The sequence below is a fragment of the Alligator mississippiensis genome, chromosome 6 (assembly GCF_030867095.1).
Source record: "Alligator mississippiensis isolate rAllMis1 chromosome 6, rAllMis1, whole genome shotgun sequence".
NCBI lineage: Eukaryota > Metazoa > Chordata > Crocodylia > Alligatoridae > Alligator > Alligator mississippiensis.
In genome coordinates, this window is record NC_081829.1 from 33,376,767 (window position 1) to 33,400,507 (window position 23,741).

The 23,741-nt window shown below is 40.2% G+C and overlaps 1 protein-coding gene across 15 annotated transcripts in view; it reads left to right on the forward strand.

Moving 5' to 3' along the window:
• The window catches only part of ZMIZ1 (zinc finger MIZ-type containing 1), a 518,414-nt gene that overhangs the window by 387,824 nt on the left and 106,849 nt on the right, over window positions 1-23,741 (forward strand). The window contains exon 1 of one of the 15 annotated variants that reach the window (XM_019497120.2): window positions 4,897-5,057. The exons of 12 other annotated variants lie outside the window; for them this stretch is intronic. The gene's annotated coding sequence lies outside the window, so the exon portion shown is untranslated. Of the gene's footprint in view, window positions 1-4,896; window positions 5,058-5,489; window positions 5,699-5,819; window positions 6,349-23,741 lie in introns of those variants that run through there. 2 more of the 15 variants (XM_014601447.3, XM_019497119.2) reach the window with 2 other exon arrangements.

A 23,741-nucleotide genomic window follows, 5' to 3' on the forward strand; every position in this document is an offset into this window, starting at 1 on the left:
CGGCTGAAGCTGGATTCCCACGTGCTGCTGGGGCTGGGAGGAGCCTGGCTGGGTCGGCACTAGCCAGCAGAAGCGGTGGCGGAGCCATGTGCCGCTCGGGACTGACCAATGCAGGCAGGGGGAAAATGCAGCTGAGCCCCTGCCGCTCTGGTCAGGCTCATCCCGTCCCGAGCGGCACATAGCTCCACCGCCACTTGTGCTGGCTGGTGCAGACCCAGCTAGGCTCCTCCCGTCCCCAGCAGTTCGTGGGAAGCTGGCTTCAGCCACGTGCTGCTCCAGATGGGATGGACACGGCCAGGTCAGCACCAGCCAGGAAAAGCATCATGCAGCTGAAGCTGGATTCCCACATGCTACTGGGAACAGGAGGAGCCTGGCCGGGTCAGCACCGGCCAGCAGAAGTGGCGGCGGAGCCATATGCCGCTCGGGACAGGACAAGCCAGCCAGAGCGGCAGGGGCTCATCTGCATTTTCCCTCTGCTTGCGCCCGTCAGTCCCGAGCAGCACACGGCTCCGCTGCCGGGCTCCTCCCATCCCCAGTAGCACGTGGGAAGCCAGGTTCAGCTGCGTGCTGCTCCGGATGGGACAGATCCACCTAGGTCAGCACCAGCCAGCAGAAGTGGAGGCGGTTGGCACTGACCAGCACGGGTAGGGAGAAGTGCAGCTAAGCCCCTGCTCCTCTGGCTGGGCTCATCCTGAGGTTCATTTCATGTTTGTAAAATGCTTGGAGAGCCCCACATAGATGCACTGCATAGAAATGCAAAATATATTTTGGCTTATTTGGTTGGCGCCTTGGACTGAGATTTTCAAAGCTGAGTCAAAAGGCCAACTTCCATTAAAATGAATGGGATTCAGAGAGCTCCAAATCTTTTATGAGAGCTTTGTAACATGTCTTTCTACCCCTTTTTGCAAACCTTAGCCATAGTTTGGAAGGTCAGCCAAAGACCATAAGAGCTTCTGAACATAAAAGCATAAAAAATGCCATGCTTGGTCAGCCCCATGGTCCGTCTACCTCAGTATCCTGTCCCGAACAGTGGCAGAGGTGGATGCTATAGAGGGAGAGTTTTCAACTGGTTATTTAGACCCATTTCATTGTCACTTCCTGCAACTTCATTGGTGTCAAAGGTCACGTGACATTACTTCCTGATGTGATACCACTTCCTGTGAGGTCTTTGAATATGGCTCGCTGGCCCACTGGGTAATAAAAAGTTCGTGATCCAGCCCCACATTTAAAAAGGTTGGACACCCCTGATCTAGACTCTTGGGGCTCCTATACACGTGCATGGAGCCTGCTCCAACACATTTTGAAAACATGCACACATTTAGAGAACAGAAAATGATGCATTCTGACAGTCTTCCACATCACATGCATCAGCATCGCCACACATCTTAGCACTGAAAAAATGGTGGTGGTGCACTTTGAAATAAAACACGTTTGATGAGCTTTCGTTCAAGCTGCCCTGCCACCATTTTTTCAGTGCAGGGATGCACACCAATGCTGATACATGTGACATGCGGGCACTTTTAATTAGCCGGTTTGCTAATTAAGGTGCCCGGCTCCACGTCCCACAACATGTGCAAAAATGGCCTTGGGTTTTAAAGTACATTTAGAACATTCAAAGAGTTACCTCTGCCCACACCCTTGGTCTCACAGGAGCAAGATGCATTGTTAAAGTGCAGAATCCATGTATGCAGCAACAGAACAGCTATGGGGCTTGCTCTCCTATCCTGTTCTTTAAAAACTGTTTCTCCAGCATGGGCACCCCTGTTCTCCCAAAAATGAATGCCTTCAGTAGTCTTGTTAATAGTTCTCACTGCTTGAGACAACCCTTCCTATGATGTAATTTGACACACTGCTGTCATTGGGGCTTATGCAATCTTTAAAAATGATTGGGAATTTGCCCTAGAGAAAAAAACTGTTATGATTAATTTCTACAAATGATAAACCACTCCTTCTCCAAAATATAGCATGTTCTGAAGTATGATTTAATCCATTTAACCACAGTGCATGATGCTTCTGACAACTGTGACTCAAATGTCATCACAGAAAGTGATATTTCAAGTGGCAGGGTGGGATTAGAAACCTGCTGAAGATTTGTCAAAGGAGAAGTAAGTACATAATTTTTAGATAAGTGATTTGTCTACTCTAAACCACTTCCGTTGAAAAGACAGGCATCTTAAAGAGAAACCTATACTATTACACTGGAAAGTGGATAGAATTGCAGAAAAGATCAGTGATCCTCTTTAAATGGGTTTTTTTTTTATTTAAATATGCCATAACAAAACATGTGCATGTTTTTACATATAAATAAAGCGAAAAATGTGTAGATGTATTGGTATTCAAATAAAATTCACTTTCGTTTGGGAAATCCTGATTTCAGTGTGGCTTAGATTGTGAAAAGGCTTCCATAGGTCATCTTGCAACTGTATTTTTTCTAAATGTTTAACATCACCATACCAGGGTAAGAACCATATGTAAGAAACTTTAAAAGCAGCACAAACATGTGCACTTTCTTTGTGTGTCTGTTTGTATGTAAATGTATATATTTGAATAATAAAATAAAATGAATGTTTAGGTTAAATTTATCCTCAGGCATAACTCCAGAGTCTGAAATCAGTGAAATTTCAGCAGGAGGGAGGTTGGTCCTTGTTTGAGATTATCAGCATAAATCCCTCATGGCCTTGCCCATCCTGAACTACTTTGTCATCTAAAAGTCAGGCTCATTATCAACAGCCATGCCTGCTGATCAGTGTAATTTACATCTCCTTAAAGAGATGTAGCAGCTCTTCTCTGAAAAATGAAAAAAAAAACCCCACCTTTCATGAGGTTCTGTGTTTTTCACCCCAACTCCATTGCAAATTTCATCCACTTGTAGGTAAAATTATATTTTGTTTTGAGCTTTCTCCATCAGCACAGGAGACCCACTCTGAGCTCAGAGAATCTCTTTGGGTTCTTTCCCATTGATGTATCATCACCACTACAGTTCTGCGGGCCAAATGATGTCCTTAATGATACTTATGACAGCCATATTGTTTTAATATTCTTCTCTCTGTTACATTTGTGCAACTTTGGGATCATAGAGCCATAACAGAAGGTTGAATTTGATCTACAGTACCCTTTACCCTGGTAGGGCTGGTTTAACTGTCTTGATCATGTGTCTTGACCCCAAGTTGCATGAATAGGATTGGAAGTTAGCTGAATGAAAAAAGAAAGAAGACATGTTTTTACGTGTCTGATTTGGAATTATAGGGGAAAATAAACTTGGACATGACTTAATAATGTCATTTTTATGGAGCCCTTTTTTTAAACTGGAACTACTCTTTCGTACCTCTTAGAGTCAGCTGTCCTGATCTGTCATGTTGCAGACAGTTAAACTAAGATGTTTCAAAAATGTAATGTGGTAACTATAAACACTAGAAAGAAAATGCAGGGGCTTTTTAGCCTCTTTAACTTAAAAGAAAGTTGGTGCACATGCAAGTATTTTTGTTTTATGTTTTAATGAAGTCCTCTTTAAAAAAAAAACAAAAAACCCAACAAATTGGAAGTAGCAGCAAGGTATCCAAAGGAGCTCTGCAAAATAGTCCATGCACCTTTAAGAAGTGGAGGGCCATATGTGAAGGTTGTGCCTGGGAAGGAAGTGGCTATTTACCACAGGATGCTATGTCAGGAAAAAGCTGATGCTTGGTAGGCCACAACTTAAACTGCCAGTTCTCCCTCTGAGGAGGAAAAATATGTCACATTTGCTTCCTGTACGTTTTTTTTTTTTTCCTTTTATAACATCAAAACTTTATAGAAACACTTTAAGCGTAAGAGCTTACTGAGACATGTTCCAGTACAAAGAGGAATTTTGAAGGGTCAAGTGGATTGAAAATTCTTAGTGTTGAATTTGAAATTAAAATAATTGTTAAATAACACATGAAATTACCATAGTTGGTAAGAAGCATAAGCCATGGGTGGAGTGTGAGAGGGACTGAGCTGAGTTTCAATCCTGTCCCTGCCAGTGACTTTTTCTCTGTAGTCTTGAGCAAGTCATTTGGGCGCTGAGACTTCCAAAGCAGCCTATGGGAGCGAGACTTGCCAGTAATTCCCTGAGCCTCCTTTGTAATGCAGACTCTTAATTTCCTTGTGTCTCAGTTTCCCCATTGGAAAATTAGGGATAATACCCATTTCTCAGGACTTAATGCCTGGGTGGTGCTTTGTGTACTCCAGTGACATGTAAATGTTAAACACTATTGCAATATCTGGGATTATCACAAATAAAAAGGCTCAAATCACACAATCCCTCCTTCATTCCTTGTCCCCCCACCCAAAAACACCCAGCCCATGTTCATAGATCAGTGCCAACCCAATTACATTGACATCCCTCTCATATATCAACAAATTATTAAGGTAAATCATGTCCCTGATGCACGTTTTGACATTCATCCTGTTAGAAAACTTGTCGATTCCCTTCCTCCTTCTCTCCCACCAATGGACCAATTCCTCTTCACATAAGATACCACAAGCGCTGCCGAAAACGCAGAGGCTTCTCTGGCCACTAATTAGCATGACTAGTTTGATGGATTTAGTCAACAGCATTCTGAGCAGGGGAGGGGGAAACCAGTGTGTAAGATTTTCCAAATCTGAAGACTTTTCAGCCTGAGTGCCCTCATTGATTTGTTATCCATACTCAAACAAGTGTTGCTTTCAATTAATTGATTACAGATTTTCATTTTAGTATTTTGGCTGGATGCCAAAGAAAAAGGCTTTGTCCTAGTGTTTTAAGCACCACCCCTCCTTGTAAGTTTGAAATGTGAGCTGCCTGATTTTTTTTTTTCCCCTTCTCTCTGTCTCCGTCTCTCTCTCTCTCTCTCTCTCTCTTTCTCTCTCTCTCTCTCTCTTCCCCCCCCCCCTTTTCTCCCTTCTGGCAAAGTGGCTGTGCTTGCTTGTGTTTGCATGTGTGTGTGTGTATGAGTATGAGGGGGGGAGAGAAGGAGAGTGAGTGAGTGTAATGGGAGAACAAGAGATGGATCACTAGAGGCAGAAAAGAAAACCATCAATATCAGTAACATGCAGCTGAGGTGAGATTTTCTGAGTGTTTGATTTTCTTAAAACCCTTTCAGAAGATTTAAAGCAGCCTTCTTACATACTGTACACTGAAGATGTACTCCTAAGCAATGTCATATGGATGCTTACATGTATATCACTGTTTCAGGTCTGTTCGTGTATGTGTGAAGTTTTAAAGCTTAACCTGATTCTCTTTATTGTCTCTGGAGGGTTGTAGCTTGAGCACAAATAGCCTGTTGGCAAGTACGGCATGAGCCCATTAGCAAGACTCCATCTGTGATTGGTTTTGCCTGGAAACCGGGAGACAAGCAATGAATAATTGATGTGTGTTGTGCAGTAGCTGGACAGGCAAAGAGAAAAGAGAGAGAGAGAGAAACAGAGCAGGGTGCCCTCAGAGGGGGGGGGGGGGAAAGAGAGAGAGAGAGAGAGAGAGAGAGAGAGAGAGAGAGAGAGAGAGAACAGGCTTGAAAATAGCTACTGGCTGCCTTGTGCTGAGATTAAGGCAACCCTGGCTGTCTTTGTTCTGCACTAGATGGTTTCTGCCTAGAAGTGTTTTCAGACATATGTGGCCTTTTTCTGCAACAGAAGAGAGACAGAAAAAACAGAGAAGGGGGAGCAAAGGAGGACTAGTTTTTGAATGAAATGTAACTTGTGGGTAAGTTGGTTTCTTTGGGGGGAAGGAGCATGTGTGTGTCTACGTATGTGTGTGTGTGTGTGCGCGTTTGCTCCAGTCTGCTGAGACTCTGTGTGTGTGTGTGTGTGTGTGTGTGTGGTTTGTGTGTGACAGAATGAGAGCAAAAGTGCATTGTGGGTAAAGCAGTGCTGCATGTTGTCAGAAAGAAAAGGCAGCACAAGAGGATGAAAGGCAGACTTCACTAGGAAACTGGGACATATTTGCATACAGTTACTGTTCATTGTGCTTGTCCCTTAAGAGATTTTGGGAAGGAGGACGACATTTGGTCTGGCTAATTTGATTGACTACTAGAACATATTTATATAAGAGGGTGAAATGTTGACTTGTAAGCAGATGTGTTACGAGACTTTTGTTTCTTCTTACCTGCAGTCTTAAAACAGAATGTAATATCAGTTATCAGTGGCATTTTCTTGAACTTTAAATTGTCTGCACTGTCAAAATCTTACATATTCCAAAAGCTGATGTGGAAACAGCAACTACTGTAGTGCTGCCACCATTTCATTTCTGCTGTCTTTATAAAGATCTTGAATACATAACTCAACTAATATGCATCCTGGCAAGTGGTTTCAAGGAAGCTGGCAAAGACATACTGGCATCAATAGCAATCTCAGGTACTAAAGTTGGCAGGTGTTCTGCCTTTCACCCAGAGTAAATGTGATCCTTATTAGAAACTGTGTGTGAATATCTAGCTATTTTTAAAATGTATGCAATATACATTGTTTAAATTGTATATATTTAAAAAGTATTTGGAAAGTTTACAACTAGTTATGATGAAGGTATGAAGCATTTAAAGTCTTACTAAATGATTCTGCAGTGATTTTTTTTTCTTTTTATTTGTTTGCTTGTTTTGTTATTTTTTTACTTACACAAACCATAGCAAATTTTAGTTTATAGTGAAATAAATCACCCTATATTAACTCTGGACAGAAATTCAGTGCAGCACAGGTGTGGCTAGAATGTAGCTATGTCAAGTTTGCAACTCTAAATGGGTACCTAAAACACAACAACAGAGGTGCAAACATGATCTGCTTCCAACTATTTATTAGAAGATAGGGAGGTAATGTAAAGCCACTCTCCTGATTGGCAGATTCATATAAGAAAGTTAAATATGCTTTATATAACTTTCTGCTAGGGCACGAACCTGTGTCTGCTGAAGTCACTTGCAGAGCATCCATTGACTTCAATCATGCTTGGTCACACAGTTGAACTGAGGTACTGATCCAAAATATATTGGTTTCTAAGGACTTTAGATTAGACCCTCAATCTTGAACGGCCTTAGTTGAACTAAGCAGTTTTAGCTAATTGGTGGAGACAGTTTATATCCTCCCTCATGCCAAGGTGATACAACTGTAGAGAAGGTCATTGCATTGAACACCCACCCCATGGATTTGTCTTTTGAAACTAAGATTTTTTGTTTTGAAAAAGAATAAGTAGAAATGTGTTTTCTTTTCTCTGTGTAACAAGAAGCTACAAAGTAGCCAGTTTCTTTTAAGAACTGATGTTTTGTTCAGGTTAAGCTTGTAGTTGGGCCAAGAAGATTAGAAATTAATTTGTATGTGGGTTATATGCCATCTGGAAAGTGGCAATATTTAAACTAAAATCAAGGTCCAAAGACTATTATTCATAGCTATCCAGTCTTTTATTTTGGATTCATCTGTTACAGTTGTCTTAATAAGGTGTGTTTGATCATCTATGGAACTGGACCTTATGAGAGATATGGATAGGTTCTGTTATAGAAATGTCTCATTTATTGATTTAGTCTTGGAGTTTTAATGTATGTAGAAAAAGTAGCTGTAGTATCATAATTGAACAGAAGTGTAACTTCCCCTCCTACCTTCCATTATGTTACTTGGTAACCCCTTGTTTGTGTTCCTCTTTCTGTTCCTCTTTCTGTTCTGTGTATCAAAATGATACCTGGAGCAAAGTTTATTTGGCTGAAATTAAATGGCAATGATTATTATATTTCACCTCAGTTTTCTTATAGGAAAAACAAAATAGTAGCTGTTTTAATCTGACTCCCAAGTCATCAACAAAAGAATGTTACATGCAACGCAAGGCTTTGAAATTGAGGTGAAAAATTGTTGCAACTATATTTAAAAATAATTTTGGTATTGGTTTTTTTTCCCTGTTTGAAGAAGCTCCTGAAATAAGCTCTTGGGGAAACATAATTGCAATGATAATGTCTCTCTTAGAAATGGGATAATCTCAATGAACAAGGACTAATTTTATGGTAAGAATTGAAAATGCCGATCAAGAGAGGCCTGAAACTAAAGGCTCATAGTCTTTGATCTTGCACAGCTCTGTTGCAGAATGGGTACAGACACACAATTTCCACATTTCAGAATCTGAATGTCTGAATATAAATGTCACATAGGTTATTCTTTAGTGAAACACACTTACTGGTATTGCAGTAACATTAAGGGGCGCTTCTCACAGATGAGATGTCATTATGTTAGGTGCTGTACAAACACAGAGTAACAAGATGATCTCATATATGTAAAACAGGGACAACAGATGGATACAGGCAGACATCTCAGCACATGAAAGCAACAATGAGATAGTGTGAAGAGTACATTTTAGGGTGCGAGTTGATAAGCAATTTGTCAATGTAGTAGCTGGTGTGGTTTTAATTATAGTGAGATAATTTAGAGAGAGATTTGGCAAAAAGGGCCTTTTTGTGTGACAGAGTTTAATATAACAATTACATTAACAGAATTGTGGAAGCCAATCCAAAAAGACAATCACTAATGTTTAACCAGGAATAAGAATATGCATACAAAGCTATTGCTGTGCTTTATATAACAAGCTAAACTGATGGTACATAGGTCTGCATGTTAACATCAGTTGTCATCAAGGTTTTCACATCTCAAGAATATTTTGCTGCAGTAGTCATGCCTTCTCTTAACCAGGTGACCTGCAGAAGGGATATTATTGAACAAAAAGAAATCCTAAAGGAGTACAACTAGAAGGAAAGTGCTGCTCTTATATTTGTGAAATTTTTCCCTTGATGAATCCAAATAAAAGACAGAATTCAATATGAAGACAAGAGGCAAGTTTACTTTTCCTGTCTTTGCTCTAGGAATGACAACTAACAAAGCACATTTTGGTTGTCCACTGATATCCAGTAAAGACATTCCCAACTTCCAGTGTTCCCACAATTTAAAAAGAGGTTGTGCCATGTAATTCCTGCCTTTGCTACTCTTCCTGTAAACAGGGTAAGTTAGTATATTTTGGGGAAGAAATTTAAAGAAAGCCACTACTATAGTCTTCTGTGAAACAATTTGCAGTTTGCAGGGAATGCACTAGAACAGTCTCTTTTAATTTCATAGAAAGACTAAAAGAAAGAGGTCTCTCTCAGCACTGATTTATAGATGCATCTACCCTTCAGACTTCAGTGTAATGTATAATTTCCCTTGTTAGCTGTAAAGAGGCTAGACTATGATACCATGGAATTTGATGTGGGCTCAGAAACAGAGTAACTTAGACCTGGACAGATGTTATCACTGTAGCACTACAAACGTTCAGGGGACAGGTGTGCACAACCCCTGTAGTGCCACAAAAGGGTGCAAGTGCTCCAGAAGTACTTGTTTGAAAAAGAAACTTGTCTGTAGCACTGCATGTAACATCTGTTCAGTTACATGTAGTGCTACAGGAGGTCTCTTGCTCTCTCAGTACCACACAGTGCCCTGCTCTCCCTTCTCCCCTTCCAAGGTAGGAAGGAGGAAGAGTGGCTGACAGCTTGACAGCCCACTGGGAGCAGAGCTGCAGCCCAGCCAGAACTGGGGGCTAAAGCTCTGTTCCCTATGGTCAGCTGTCTGTGGGGAGCAACAGATCTGCCCATGATGGTAGCAAGACCACTGGTGAAGTGATAGGACTGGTGTTGTTTCCACAGTGGCAGCAGTGGCAGAAATGACTGCTGCTGCTTCCAGGTGGCAGAGGAAGCAAACCATCAAATATTACACCTCTGCCCTGCTTTCCAGGGCAGCAGCATCTCTCCTCTCAGCCCTCCATGAAAGGCAACCAGGCTGCCCAGTGGCCCCTTATCCAGAGGAGAAGAGGGTGAGCTGTCAGCAACTGAGCTCATGGACAGGCTCCCCTGGAGAGTGGAGGAAGCCACGGAGCAGCCCCCTATCACCCCTCTTGGGGGAGAGCATGCCATTGTGGTGGCTTTGTGATGGCCCAGCCAGGGAGTTGTGAATATACATATGCCCCTCATAATGCCCTTTTTCATAGATTGTAGGGTCTGAAACGGACCTCACAAGATCATTGGGTCCAACCCCCCTTCACTAGGCAGGAAAGACAACTCGTGTGACCCCAGCAAGGTGACCGTCCAGTCTCCTTTTGAAGATTTCTAGGGTAGGTGATTGTGCACCACCTCTGGAGGGAGTTTATTCCACAGTTTGGCCACTCTAACTGTGAAGAAGTTTTTCCTAGTGTTAAACCTGAAACAAGTCTTCCAGAAGTTTGTGGACATTTTTATAGCACAACAGGGTGCTGAGGGACTTGCAGTGCCACAAATGATTATCTGTCCATGGCCTTCAGCCTCTTGATGTGCTACCATGCTAGACTTCTTTGTGTATCTCAGGCTAGATCGTATATCTCTATACAATACATAATATTGCAGTTTGCACATATTTAGGAGTGCTGAAAACATAGCGACAATGAACTTCCTACTTGTCTCCTTCAAATCCTTTTCCCCAGGAGCCTGCTCAAGCTCCCTTCTTCTACTACCTTTCAAGAATGAGACAGAAAATCACATTAAAAACAAAAACTCCAAAGCTCCCCCCACCCCAAAGCTGCCAGAGTTAGTGGCACTATCTCCCACTCTAGTTTCTGGGTGAGCTTGGAAAGGAGTAAGTAAGGTCAGCTTGGACAGAGAGGAACTTAAACAGTGGTTCTCAACCTTTTTAGACTCAAGGCACCCCTCAGAAAATGTCAGCTTTCACCTTTTGCTTGTCTTGGCTATGAAAAAATCATAGAACAGTTTTTCTATTGCAGATAACTCAGAAAACTTGCAAGAGGTCAGAATGTTTTTGACAGTATGCATTCCTATTTGAAATCTCTGGGTTTATCTTGTGAATCATGTTTAGCTGTTGGCACATCTAATATTGTACAGCCCCCTGCAGGACCCTTAAAAGGATTTCAGAGTAGCCCAGCATGCCCCAGCACCTTGGTTGAGAATCACTGAGATAAAGTAACCAAACACAAGGACATCCCTTCTCGTAAATGCTGAGAAAGAAACAAGGTTTGGAGAAGGCTACATTGAGGTAATGCTTTTCCTTGCTTTTTCTAGTATGGGAGGATTATTTTATTTTCAGTAAGCATCTTAGAAAGAGACCACACTAAGGGACAGGGCCCAGAGGGTTAGAAAAGTACTCCAGTGTAGAGAACTCTGTGACAGAAGGGCCTTGATGTGAATAGCACAACAATATGATAAAGAGGCCACCCACAATTAGCATGTGCAAAAACCTAAAGAAGAGACCACTGGAAATCCTGATCTTGTTTTCCACCACAGTTTGTGGAAATCTTGTTTACCACAATTGTGCAAAATGTTGATAAAATTGCAGAGAATTCTTCAGAAAAATAGCATCCACAGTTCTCATAGATTACATATCTAGATTCCAGCGAACGTGGTCATGTCAAGTTGTTTGCTTGACAGTAGGTGCAGGAGGTGAATGAATATCAACTGCCTCATCTGTTCACATTGCCAGACTGAGCTCCTCCTTATGCAGGTCTCACTTATAAAACTATCCAGGGGTCACTCTGGAAAAGGCTTGGTTAGTGTAACAAGGGCTGCCAGGATAGATAAATCCCTGAAAACATTTGGCACAATATCAAAAATATTTGAAATGGCAGAACAGGCCCTTGAGCCAGGAAATCCATGTAATGTTAAAAGATGTTTGAGGCCTTGAAATGAAGTGTAAGCGTTCAAGAATGATCAGAGGTACACAAATGCACAATAAAATAAAGCAGTAATTGCTGTTAAGTCGTGGTGAAGAGCGTGTATCATTCATCATCAACGTGAAAGCAGCCAGCCAGTCTGGCACACACCTAGGATCATTCATTCAGGGCTTAGAGAAGAAAGAGGTCCAAAAAGAACACATATACCATTGTTTTATTCTTAATTAGATGTACCCTTAAGAATTCCTACCTTAATGTCAAGACAAACCCTGAAAAATGTAGAGCTAAAAATGAATGACCTTAGAGCACTAATTACTTCACTAATGTAGAATGTTTCCATTAAAGTTACTTAAAAACTTAATGCATCTCCCCAGTACTTTACAATCCCTTCAGCGCAGTATTATTCCTGACACCTAGTCTGGTAGGGTCTCCTTCTGTTGAAAATTAGTCCATTCCATCCATTACAGCTTCATCCAATATGATAAAGACATTATTACAGGTAGCTAATTAGATGTATGCTAATTAAAATGAACAAACAGTTCCATCACATGTTAAGACCCCTAATTTTTGTTGACTGTTGTAACCCAATTATGGCTCCTATAAAAGTTCTGAGAAATCAAAACTTGGAACTTTACAAAAAAAATCTTAATTTTTCACAGCATCTGTGAAGACTCTACCCCAACTCTTCTGTCTCAGAGGTAGTACACTTCTCTCTGGCAACAGAAGACTGTACATTCTGGAAGTGAACAAAATCATGCAGGTCTTGGCAAATATAAGCTCCTTGTAATTTAATTTAATGATGATATTTAATGAAGAAGGCTTTCCTTTTCTCACATATTCATTCCTCTCTGACCTATCTTGACTCCAGTTGAAATCAAGAAGAATTTGACTTCAGTGGGAACAGAAATAGGACATTGCTCAGCATTTTAAAAAATCCAACTCCTAATGTGAGTACCTTTTTATTTTTTCTCCAAAGGCCTAGCTTAAGTCAGAGCCTACAGCTGCCCTTCCACATATCATTTAGCATTATTAGTGAGCTTGACTGTCCTCTTGTTTGTTTTAATAATCCACTACATTTAGGCAAGTTTCAGAAGTTGTCTTATTTCTTTATTAGGTATCAGTAGGAAAGGAAGAAGTGAGGTATTAAGAAACATTATCAATGAATTATTAGTGTTTTGGCCACAGTCCTAGGAGAGGTGTTTGTGTTGCAGTTATACTCCCTGTATTATCTTGCAAGTCTGTCCAACTATTCAGGAATTTCAGTTTCAAGCCTTACCATGATACCAAGACTTTCAGTAGAGTCTTTCATGATTTACTTATTCATGAAGACTCCAGTGGCTTATGTAGTCTTGATCCTGCTTGATCTGTCAGCAGCATTTGATTCTATTGATCACAGAATGTTATTTGACTGCCTTGAGCAACTTGCAGGTCTCCCAGGTTCTGTTAATGTGGTTTACTTCTTATATTTTTCAACATTCTCATTTTGTTGCTGTCAGTAGTTTTATCTCTGATCCTCTTCCTGTTCAAACAGGTGTGCTATGAGGTTATGTCATGGACTCCATGCTCTTTAATATCTGTGATTATACCTTTACTAACTCTGTTGATGTCTGGATTTATTTTGTCTGTTTGTTCCGATATAGTATGCCAGTGATTCCCAACTAGGGTGTCATGGCACTCTGGGCTGCCTTGAGATCCTTCCAATTATGCCATTGGGTGCCATGCAATTTTAGCATTGTTATGTACTAAACTTGATTCACAAGATAAACCCAAAAATTTCAAATAGGAATCTATAATGTTAAAAACATTCTGTGCTATTGTGATTTGACTGAGTTCTTTGCAACAGAAGAATTGCTTTATTATTTTTCTGTAGTCAAAAACAAGCGAAAAGTAAGAATTGACATTTTCTGAGGGGTATCTCAAATCTATTCAGGGTGCCTTGAGTCTAAAAGTATTGAGAACCACTGTACTATGTTTTGGTTCCAGTGTACTTCACTGTCAGATCTTCAGTCCTGAATGCAGGAAAATTCCTTTTGTCTTAAATCTAATAAAATCACGTTTTCCACTGTAAAGATTACCTTGGTCCTTTGTTGCTGTTACTTCACCTTTCTTCTATGTGTGATCATATGGTGTTCAGTAAAGAAAGCCAAGGGTTATAGTTGTTTTTGTTGGTGATTGGGTGATTTGCCTAAAAAGCCTTAGAATGACTTCACTTAGAGTAATTAATAAATGCTAGGAATATATTCTGTTATAGAAAAAATTTAATTGTGTTGTGCATGAAAACTGAGATCCTTACTCATAAATTATCATATGGTCTTCTTACTCTCTTAAATCACTGACCTTCTGAAACCTTCTGTTGCAAAATGTTTATAATTTGTTTCCAGTTCTTCGTAAACTTCATGACGCAAAGAAATGTAGGTGGTCATGCTTTAGTTATATTTCTGGATACACTTTTATTTTAAAATGAAGAGATACCTGCCTACTTACTTTTTGAATATCCAGTTAGACTTCTATTTGCTGTCTTATCTATAGATCCTTATAATACAAAGGCCCAATAAAAGAATGTGGGTATAATTACTTCTAAGTTCCACTGTAATTCATTGCAAGTAGTGATGATAATTTTACCTTTGCACTTCTATAGGACTTTTTCTTTGCAAGATTGTCAATATATGCCAGGTTGTATGATTTTTAAATTCCCCAAGGCAACATTTCTTACATTGACTTGCAAGTGTTTTTTTGACCTTCATTAGACTTCTTGTTAATACATTTCTTGCTCTCCATAACAAAATGAACCCAGAGTGTTAGTGATCATATTGTCTTAGTATGTGAGAGATTGTGGTTATAATTTAGGCATACGGCAATGGCTTAGTCAGCAAAATAACAATGGAATGTTACCTACTTAGTAATCTACAAGTATCTTTACAACTATGTCGGGGGGTGGAATAAGTTAATTTAGGCGCATTTTACTAGTGGAGCTGTATGAGCTGAACTTAAATATGAGAAAACCAGAAAATTACATTAAGTCCAACTTCAAATCCACTAAAGCCAGGATGTTCAGAGTTAAGACAGCCATTGCATAAGTAATTCAGCTTCTCAGTACCACGAAGAGCAGCTTGTAGGTTTTTGCCAAAAAGCCTCCAGACAGTAAATGATATTACAGCTGCACAAAATGCATTTACATTGGTCCCAATTTTTCATTTGTTATATGTGCAGACCTCCTGTTAATCCTATCTTAGAAAACAACTTATTAGAGACACTGCAAAAGATGTAGCATATGTCTACATCTCAAGGCAGAGCACTGAGTTTGTGGTCTTGTGGGACAATGTTCCATGGAGGTAGATGAATGACAAAAGAAGCAGAGAGATGGGTACTGATTTTTGCAGCAGTTTCTTAGCTAACAGTCAACCCTTGCCCAGGGTTTGAATTACACTTTGACTCCTGTGGGGGCGGGGAGGTGGTCTGCAAAAAAAATTGGGCTGCCAATCACAATGCCCTAATAAAATTGGAGCCCCCATCTTCCCCTGGTCATGATTTGTAAATCTTACAGGGGGCGCTTTTGTCTCTTATGGGTGGCGGGGGGGGAGGGGTGCTCAGTCCTCCTGAGCTCCTACATAATTCAAACCCTGCCCTTGCTTGTAATGACCAGCTATGATGTAGCACAGGGCACTAAAGGCTTTTCACCTATTGTTTCTACTCTCCCCACTCCTGTACAAACTCTTAAAGTTTACAGCAGTGGCTCTCAACCCTGTTAGAATCTGGAAACCCCTCCAAAACTTTTTCTTATATAATTTGGCAGCACCTAGGTTGAGAATCACAGCTTCTCAGTGGTTTTCAACCAGGATGTTGCCACCATGCACTTCATGCAGAGCTTGACCAGAGAAGGGCTGTGCCAAAGAGTATGCTTCTGCCTGCATTAGAGTTCTCTCATAAGTCTAAAGCAGGCAGGTGTGCCGCTGTCCGGTTTCATGCTTCTCCCAGAAACCGAGGTTCCACCTGTTCTGCACACCTCTTTCTGGGAGACACTGTGCAGTGTCAGACTGGGAAGGGCTGCAGCAGAACCAGGTGCTCCTGCCTGTTTTAGGTTTATCAGGTAACCCTAATGGAGGCAGGAACCCAAGCTCATGCTGCAGCCCTTCTCAATTTGGCTGTGCATGAGGCATGTAGGGTAAGTCTGACTGGCCTCTGCAGCCATAGCCTCTGTACAGCAGCACCCCTGGAAGACTCTTGTGAACTCCAGTTGAGAACCAGTGGTTTATAGTCACAGTCAACTGTTGTCTTTATTGTTTCCCTGAAATCTAAGGGGGTTTTCCTTCCCTTCCCCTACAATAGAAAATAATCATATATGGAGATAATTTTCATTAGCTGCCAAGACAGATTCAGGCTTTCAGTGTTCAGAGATTTTTAATGTATTACTTACTTAACCCGTACTTTTGGATCATACATATTGCACTGAGAATCACAGTAGGAAGCCACACCTTTTAACTTGAGAGTCAGGATCAAGGAACTGCTAGAAATAGGAGTTAAATATTGAAAAACCCCACAGAGAGACTGCTTTCTGTATAAAAATGTGTTCCTCAGAAAATATAAGCCCCCATCCTTTACACAAACCAACTAAGTGTTCTTGCTGGTTAGTATGGACTTTAAAATGACACAAACAACACTTAACAGACTTTGTGTTGGGAAAAAGCTCTAAGTAAAGAAAGGGGATGTATTTGGTAGCCATTGTGGTCTGAGACAAAAAGAAATGCAAAACTCTAGAACTCTTGGTTCAGAGATGATATCTTTTATTATATCAACTAAGAAATCACACAAAAACGTATCTTTTTCTGCAAATTTTCAGGTGCACACGCCCTTCCTCAAGCTTAGGGAAAATTTAAGATGGTAAAACATCCCCATATGTAGAAAATAAACTTCATTTTTGCACAGAGGAAGCTAAAGGTGGAAGTCTGTTCCTCTGGGTGCAGAAAGCTTGCAGAAAAAAATATTTTTCGTGATTTCTTAGTTGGTCTAATAAAAGGTATCATCTCTGAACCAATAGTTCTAGAGTTTTACATTTCTTAAAGTAAAGAAAATCATCCTTGTTAAACAACTGTAATTTTGCCTGTTAGATAGGACTAACTGATTTATTTGATGTCTATTCTTGAGGCATTTAACTAAATCTATAGCATGCCCTTCTGTTTACTTTGGCTGACTGACAAATTAGCAAGCTATTTGTGGGTTAGGTTTGGGCAATACCTTCCCCCTCTAACCCGCACTCCCCCCCCCCCCCCCATACATATTTGAGCAGCTATTAATTTAATTGTTTCTGGTGGAGATGAGTTATTATCCAGATAGGTGTCAATCAGAAGAAGCTTTTATTTTGTTCCAAGGGAGTCTTTGTGAATATTATCTCCGCTATGTAAAGGCAGAAGAAACTTGTACTCTATGAACATCCTGAAGTTCGCTCTGTTTAAATGTCAGGTAATTTTTGGAACAGGTGAATGTGTAAGATACTTTTCTTTCCCTGAACCCATCTAGGATTTAAAATGTTAGTTTTTATGTCTACCAGTTAGAATAGGAATCTCTCGCTTCTGGTTTTACACATTACCATTTTGTTTGACCACCTCCAATAACCAAAATCACACTTGTGTTATAATTTGTATGTGTATTATGCAAGTACAAGAAAAATCAGGTGTACTTTAAAGCCTGACGTCCTTATTCTTGTGCAACACTACTGTTGTGTGTCTGAGCCCATTCCTTAGAGTAGGTTGAAGAGATCTGATAGATTCTACTGTACAAAAGTGTTATTGTGTCTTGTAAAAAAGTAAATACAGACTTATAATTTATACAGTGCAAGTAATATAGAAAGCTTAGGGAACTTCTGAGTAATGAAGGAAGTATTCACCTGGGTGTAAACAAGTCCTATGTTGTATAAGCTGAACATGCACCCAGAGCCATTGCAAACTTCTACTTGTTCTAGAAGTCATTGCAAATTAAAACAATGAAAGATGAATAGACTTGTCATTTGTTTTCCTCTTAAGCAGCAACATGTTTTCTAGTTTATGATGTTGGCACTATACAGCTTGAAATGTTTTATAGTTTTGCATCTACTTAACCTTTAGTGTGTTTTGTCAAGATTACTCATGACCTTGTGACCTAGACTTAGTAAAATATGCTCTCATAGGCTGCCAGCTACTGTAATGGAATTAGACCTTTAAAATAATCATACCTGTCAAACAGACTTGCAATTGTATGAGCTTTAAAAGGTTTTTTATCTCCATTTGAATATACATTTGACTTGGTTAAGGTTCAGTTTCATTTTTATTTTTCTTTGTTTTTCCTTTTCTTATTTAAAAATCTACAAGAACCAGTCTCCTTCCCATAGAGAAGAAAACTAGATGGTACTGTCTTTCCTTGTCTCAGTTCTGGTAGTATTTTTTTTAATTCTCTCCCTTTCTAATTGTACCTATATAGCTTCTATTAACAATAATGGAGGGTCTGTAAGTATTTCATTGGAAGCACATCCCCTAAAGTAAGCAATAACCACACTCCAGTGTGTGCATTTGTCAGTCTTTGTACACCACATGATGACATGAGTTAGAATGGAATGTCACTCTTGCTTTGTGTGGGTTTTTAAAGTCAATTTAGTGCTTGCTGAGGGTGCTGAACTGACAGCTCTAGAAACTGATGTCATCTGCTTATCTGCAGAGGAAGTATAGCAAGGATAGTAACAGTGCACATTTCCTCCCCTTGCACCCCCACTGTGTCTTACCCTGAGCTGAAGGAAATACATTTACACATAAAGGGTCATTTACTCTGTACCAGTTCAGTCTTTGCTTCCCTGCTGAGGCTGGCTGTGAAAACCACCACTTCCTAGTTAGGTGAACGCTTTCCCACTAAGCACTAGAGCAAGTCTATCAGACGGTTCCATGCAAGCTGCAGGACAGCTGGTTTAACGACTAAGTCACTGCTGAACAAGAATGTTGTGAAATAGAGAACTAGAGGCGAAGACCTCTGCTTTCCAGTTGGTAAAACATCTCTACTGCAAAGTGTGCATTTTCTGTCTTTTAATAGCTGATGGCTTAATTGTAACACTTGAAATGCTGAAAATAATCAAGATTTTTGGGGTGATATCTTTTATTGGACCTACTTGCATAATTGGGAGAGATTCTAGACAAGCTTTCAGGAACAAAGCACTAAAATATTTTTACAGCCTTCATCTCTGTTCTGAGTGCATCTGTCATAAACAGATTTGATGTTCATAATACTTCTGTGAGGTAAGAACTGTTATTCCCAAATGGAAAGCTTGAGGTATAGGTGAAATGGCTTGGCCAGAGCCATATAAGAGATGTCTGGACAAATCACTTCATTTGAGCTTATATCAAGCCCAGAGCCCTATTTATTTAACCATCTTCCCTAGCTACAGTGTGGTTGTCCATCTGAAACTATTTGTCTTAAATTATTAGATTTTGTTAACATTGTTCTGATTAATTAAAGATTAATCTGACTTCGACTTCTGAAGGAACTGTACTGTGCTGACTCAGTTCACTAACACCAAGAAAGTGACTCACAGCAGAGGAAGAGGAGAGGAAAGCTAACCAAGTGCTGCTGTTTGAAAATATGTCTCATTTGAGCCCATATGTATAATTGATGGAGGGAAGTATGTTGCAACCCTTGCACTTGTAAGTGATAGACTTTGTATTGTAGAGGAGTTTTACTCTCTATTGTTCTCATATGATAAAGTGGACATTGTAAGACATAAACAGTAAAAAATAAAATATGGTCCCTACACTCAAACTGTGTTTAGGAGCTAGTAAAAGGACAGCTAGAGGCTGTCTGAAGGCAAAATTAATGGGGGTAAAGGCTAGAGTAAAAGGACCTTTAAGTATAGAGAACAAGTGAAAGAATTTCCATCTTTCCAAATTGGAAATTGCTCCCATGTCATCTTTGGAAGCCTTCTAAGTCATATTTGGGAGTCTCCATGACCAGCCAAACTCAATACTGAATGCTGGAATGACTAGCAGTGCTCCAAAAGTTGGACCCTACAAATAGAATAGATAAGCTTCTTTCTCCTGTGGATTCCTAGTGCTAAGTCTCCAAATCTGCTGTACAACAATCCTCCCTATAGCCGTGATTCTCAACTGGGGTCCCTGGGCACCATGGGTGTTGCCAGATCCTTTGAAAGGATCTTCCCAAGGTGGGAGGAAATGAGCAGATAAGTGCAGGCTCAGACTGCTCGCTGCCTGGACAATCCCTTATGCACACTGCCCAGCCACTCTGCAAGGCGGTAAGCACTGTAATATATAATTAGTTTTTTTAATTGGGTGCTACTCAATTTGCAGAAGTTATACAGTCTCAAGTCCAAAGAAGTTGAGAGCCACTAGTGTATGTTTAGTGTGATAGAAAATGGGTAGATTATGCATATAAATCACCAGAAACATTGAAGAGTACTGTGAGTGGACTATCCCTTTCCTACCCCAAGAGGCTAAATACATGGACAAGAAGGTATTCACAATGCTTGCCAGTCCAAGAACAAGTGACTGAGTTCATCAGCTAATGCTAGCTGATGCAGGTACCACACCGCATTCCAAAATATTCCAAAATAGCCAGTGACCATCAATATAACTATCCTGAGGGATTTGCTGACAGGTAAAGTTGAATTTTTGTCACAAGACATGGGCCGTCTACGATTTTGAGTTTAAACAAAATTGTCTGTGACATTTTGGGTATGTTAGACATAAATTAGAGTTAATTCTTGGATATGAAAGGGATGTAGTAGCTGTTCATCAGTGGGCCTCTGTGGTTTTTTAGGTTTCTGGAAAGTAAAGTCCTATAGTTTATATTGCTGGATTACAATAAATGTTTGCTGTGCTCCTACAGTTGCATTCATTGCAAAGAAGACAGGAAAACAGCTCTGGTAAAAGGGAATAGGGGCTCTGTCCTATTTACCTTTCCACCCTGGTACAGTTGGCTTGGAAGGTAAAACCCCAGATTTGTGGATTTAAATGATTCTAAGTTGCTTGATAAATGTAATAGAATGATTTTATCAGAATTTCTTTTTTGTTTGAGACAAAGTCATCAGGGTTTTTTGACATCTTTTCCCTTCTCTCCCCTCCATAATTAGTCTATGCCTTTTCACATAATTTGCTATGGTGGACCTTATCCCATCTACTGTTGTGTGGAACCTTTTGTCTCTATTTCACTTTCTGAATTATATTTTGGATCAGTTACTTATAGCATCTGATGGCTATTCTTTGAAGTTTTTTAGTAATGATCTTATGGAGTCGGTCCACTTTCTGATAGCATCATAAGAACCACCATCACAGGTGGCACTAATTGGCACTATCAGTGCCAGCCTTACTTTAGAGATCAGAGGTATAATGGAGTGTTGAAACTGCACAGTACTCTCTCATGTAGACAAGATCACATAAAACTATGATCAAGACACAATGGTGCGACAGCATGTGTGTGTCCAAATGTAGTTAATCCATGATGGGGTGCGTGCGGGCGGGCGGGCGGGCGGGCGTGCGTGTCCCAGTGCCAGGAAACTTTTGCTATACGTCTTGTATAATTAGGTAAAGAACTTCAAATAGCTGACTCCAGTACCAAGTTCCCTGGCCCTGATTCTCTACTGGATTCTTCATAGAATAAAGTAAACTTGTGGAAAACCATGTCGTAAAAAAAACCCAGCTACTTGTTGTCTCATATTTCATATTTTAGTGAATCCTTTTCACTTTAAAAAGTGTTTTAGTGATAGTTTGAAAGATATTATTTTTAGATGTCTATACTATTTGAACCATTTCAATAACTGCTCAGTATTTCTAACAAGTCTAGTCCTGTGAATTTGCGCATGAGACAGAAATCCTTATGTATCAATTTTGGCAACGGTGACTATTTAGAGTAAAGCCGAAATGAACTCATTAGCACTATATATTGATCATCACTGGTTTTAAGATGGATTTCCACCTAAAATGAATACATTTGGCACTGTACCAGAATGAGTATATCTGCATGGCACAATGAGGTGCCATACAGAGTTATCTAAGCTGGCTCTAGATGAGGTAGGTCAGATAACAGGAGCAGGATAATCACATAGTGCAGTTGCTTAGCCCAAGCTGAGAAAACAGGGTTTATTAGCCTCAGCAGTGCCATACCGGTGCGTACCCCACTGTCACAGGCCAGCTGGGCACTGTCAGTGTATCAATTTTATCACAGGCCAGCCGGGCTGTTTGATTCAGTTTCGGATCAAGGAGGCAAAGTTGGGAGTGAAATAAAGGCAAATTTATTATAGCTTACACACACACGACAGTTAACAGAAAGATAAATGTGATAAGCAGATAAGGCAGTATAAAAGAGCTAATAGTAAATAATAACAGATAATAACAACAGATAGATAGATCAATCTGTCGCAGGCCAACTGGGCACTGTGAGGGTATTAGCCACACTGGGCTGTCAAAACAACAGGTAGGCAGACATGGGTTGGCAATTTATCGATAGTCCCTCAATGCCAGGTGCAAACCAAGTGATTCCAGCGAAGTCAGGTATCCCTGATGATCGACACTGTCACAGGGATTACTGGGGAAGGTCCCTTGATCAGGATCCGATCCTCCTCACACCAGGAGTCTGGAGTCCGGTCGTGGAACAGAAATGACTGTTCTGTTCCCTCCTTTCTGCTGGTTACCTGATGCATGTGCTTTTATACCTAGTCTTATGTTAATCTGTTGGCCTCAGGGCCACTCATAATGTTGCCCTATGGCTGTCACCCTGTGGGATTGAAAGATGTTAAAATTATCATAAAAGGTTACTACCCAGACTCGGGTTTATCCAATAAGCAAATTATGATGCAGCACCTTTAGGTTTGAAATTGACATCGCGCTGCCTAAGTTCCAACCCCTTTTAGGCTTCATTTGAGTATGCTTTCTTGGGATGTGCTTTCCTGAAATGTGTTGGGTGTGCCAAGCAGTTAGATCCAGTTTTTATCGCTAAGGCTGAACCCTGAGCAAAAAACCGTTAGGCCAGCTAATCTCACAGCTACAGGTTTGCCTATGGGGCCCAGGCAGTTCCATGAACAGTTAATTTATCATTTCGGTTAAACTTATGACAGACAAGTTACATTTGCAGTTTACAAATTTACAAGCTTATATTAACTAATATTACCTGTTTAGGCAAAATACCAAATGCCTCCAAGAAGCACATATTATTGCTTATTAATCCCTCTGGTTCTGGCTGTTACACCCCACCAGAAACTAGCTCACGTATCTTTGCACAGGCCTGCCTTGTTTATTCTCAGCTCCCTGGTTCTCAGTGATATATGCCCTCTTTGTTGTGAGCACACACCCACACTGACTGCCTCTGAATACTGCAAAGGTTTGCCTAAATCATCCAAACTAATGGGTGACAGGCACTTTCCTTGAAATATGCATTCAGCTTGTCAGCCATTTAATCAGTTTAAGGACATACAAATTGCAAAAAGTGTCAGGGTGACCCACAGTGGATTGAAATGAGAGAATTTATTTGAATGAGGCAGAGTCAGATTGTAGAATAATGCCCTGCAAGTTAAACGCTTTCTTTTTAAACTGAAGTCCTAAATAAAGCTAGAGAGGTTCTTTTGTAACTCTGTTCTGTCTACATACAGCTTTGGGCTCAGTATGCAATGGCAGTTGTCAATAACTGTCTCAGTTTTAGCTTCTGCCTGCCTGCATGTATATAGTAACCTAGCTGTAAAAATGTCTTACAGCCTGAAATATGGAAGACAGTGCTTTAACATGGAAGTAATATTCATTTCTTATCAGTTGGCATTACACTAAGATGTCTTTGTACTTGTTGATCTTCAAAAAGAATGTAAGGAGGTTGCAACATGGTACAAAAAGCTTTATCTAAAAGGGTCTTAGTACTTTTAGCTGTGGGATAACTCTGAATTTCCATTATCAGTTGAATCATTATGAGGCACCTTTCTAATTATGTCATTATGACATTTTGTGTGGTTCTATCGATATTACTGAGTAAAATTTTCAAAAATTCTAAAATCCCAGTAGAGACCTTTGCTGCTAAGTCACTAAGGTATGTTTACCCACTATCTCTGTCTAAAATGAGAGCCTACAGCTGAGCATAATCTGTTTAGAAATCA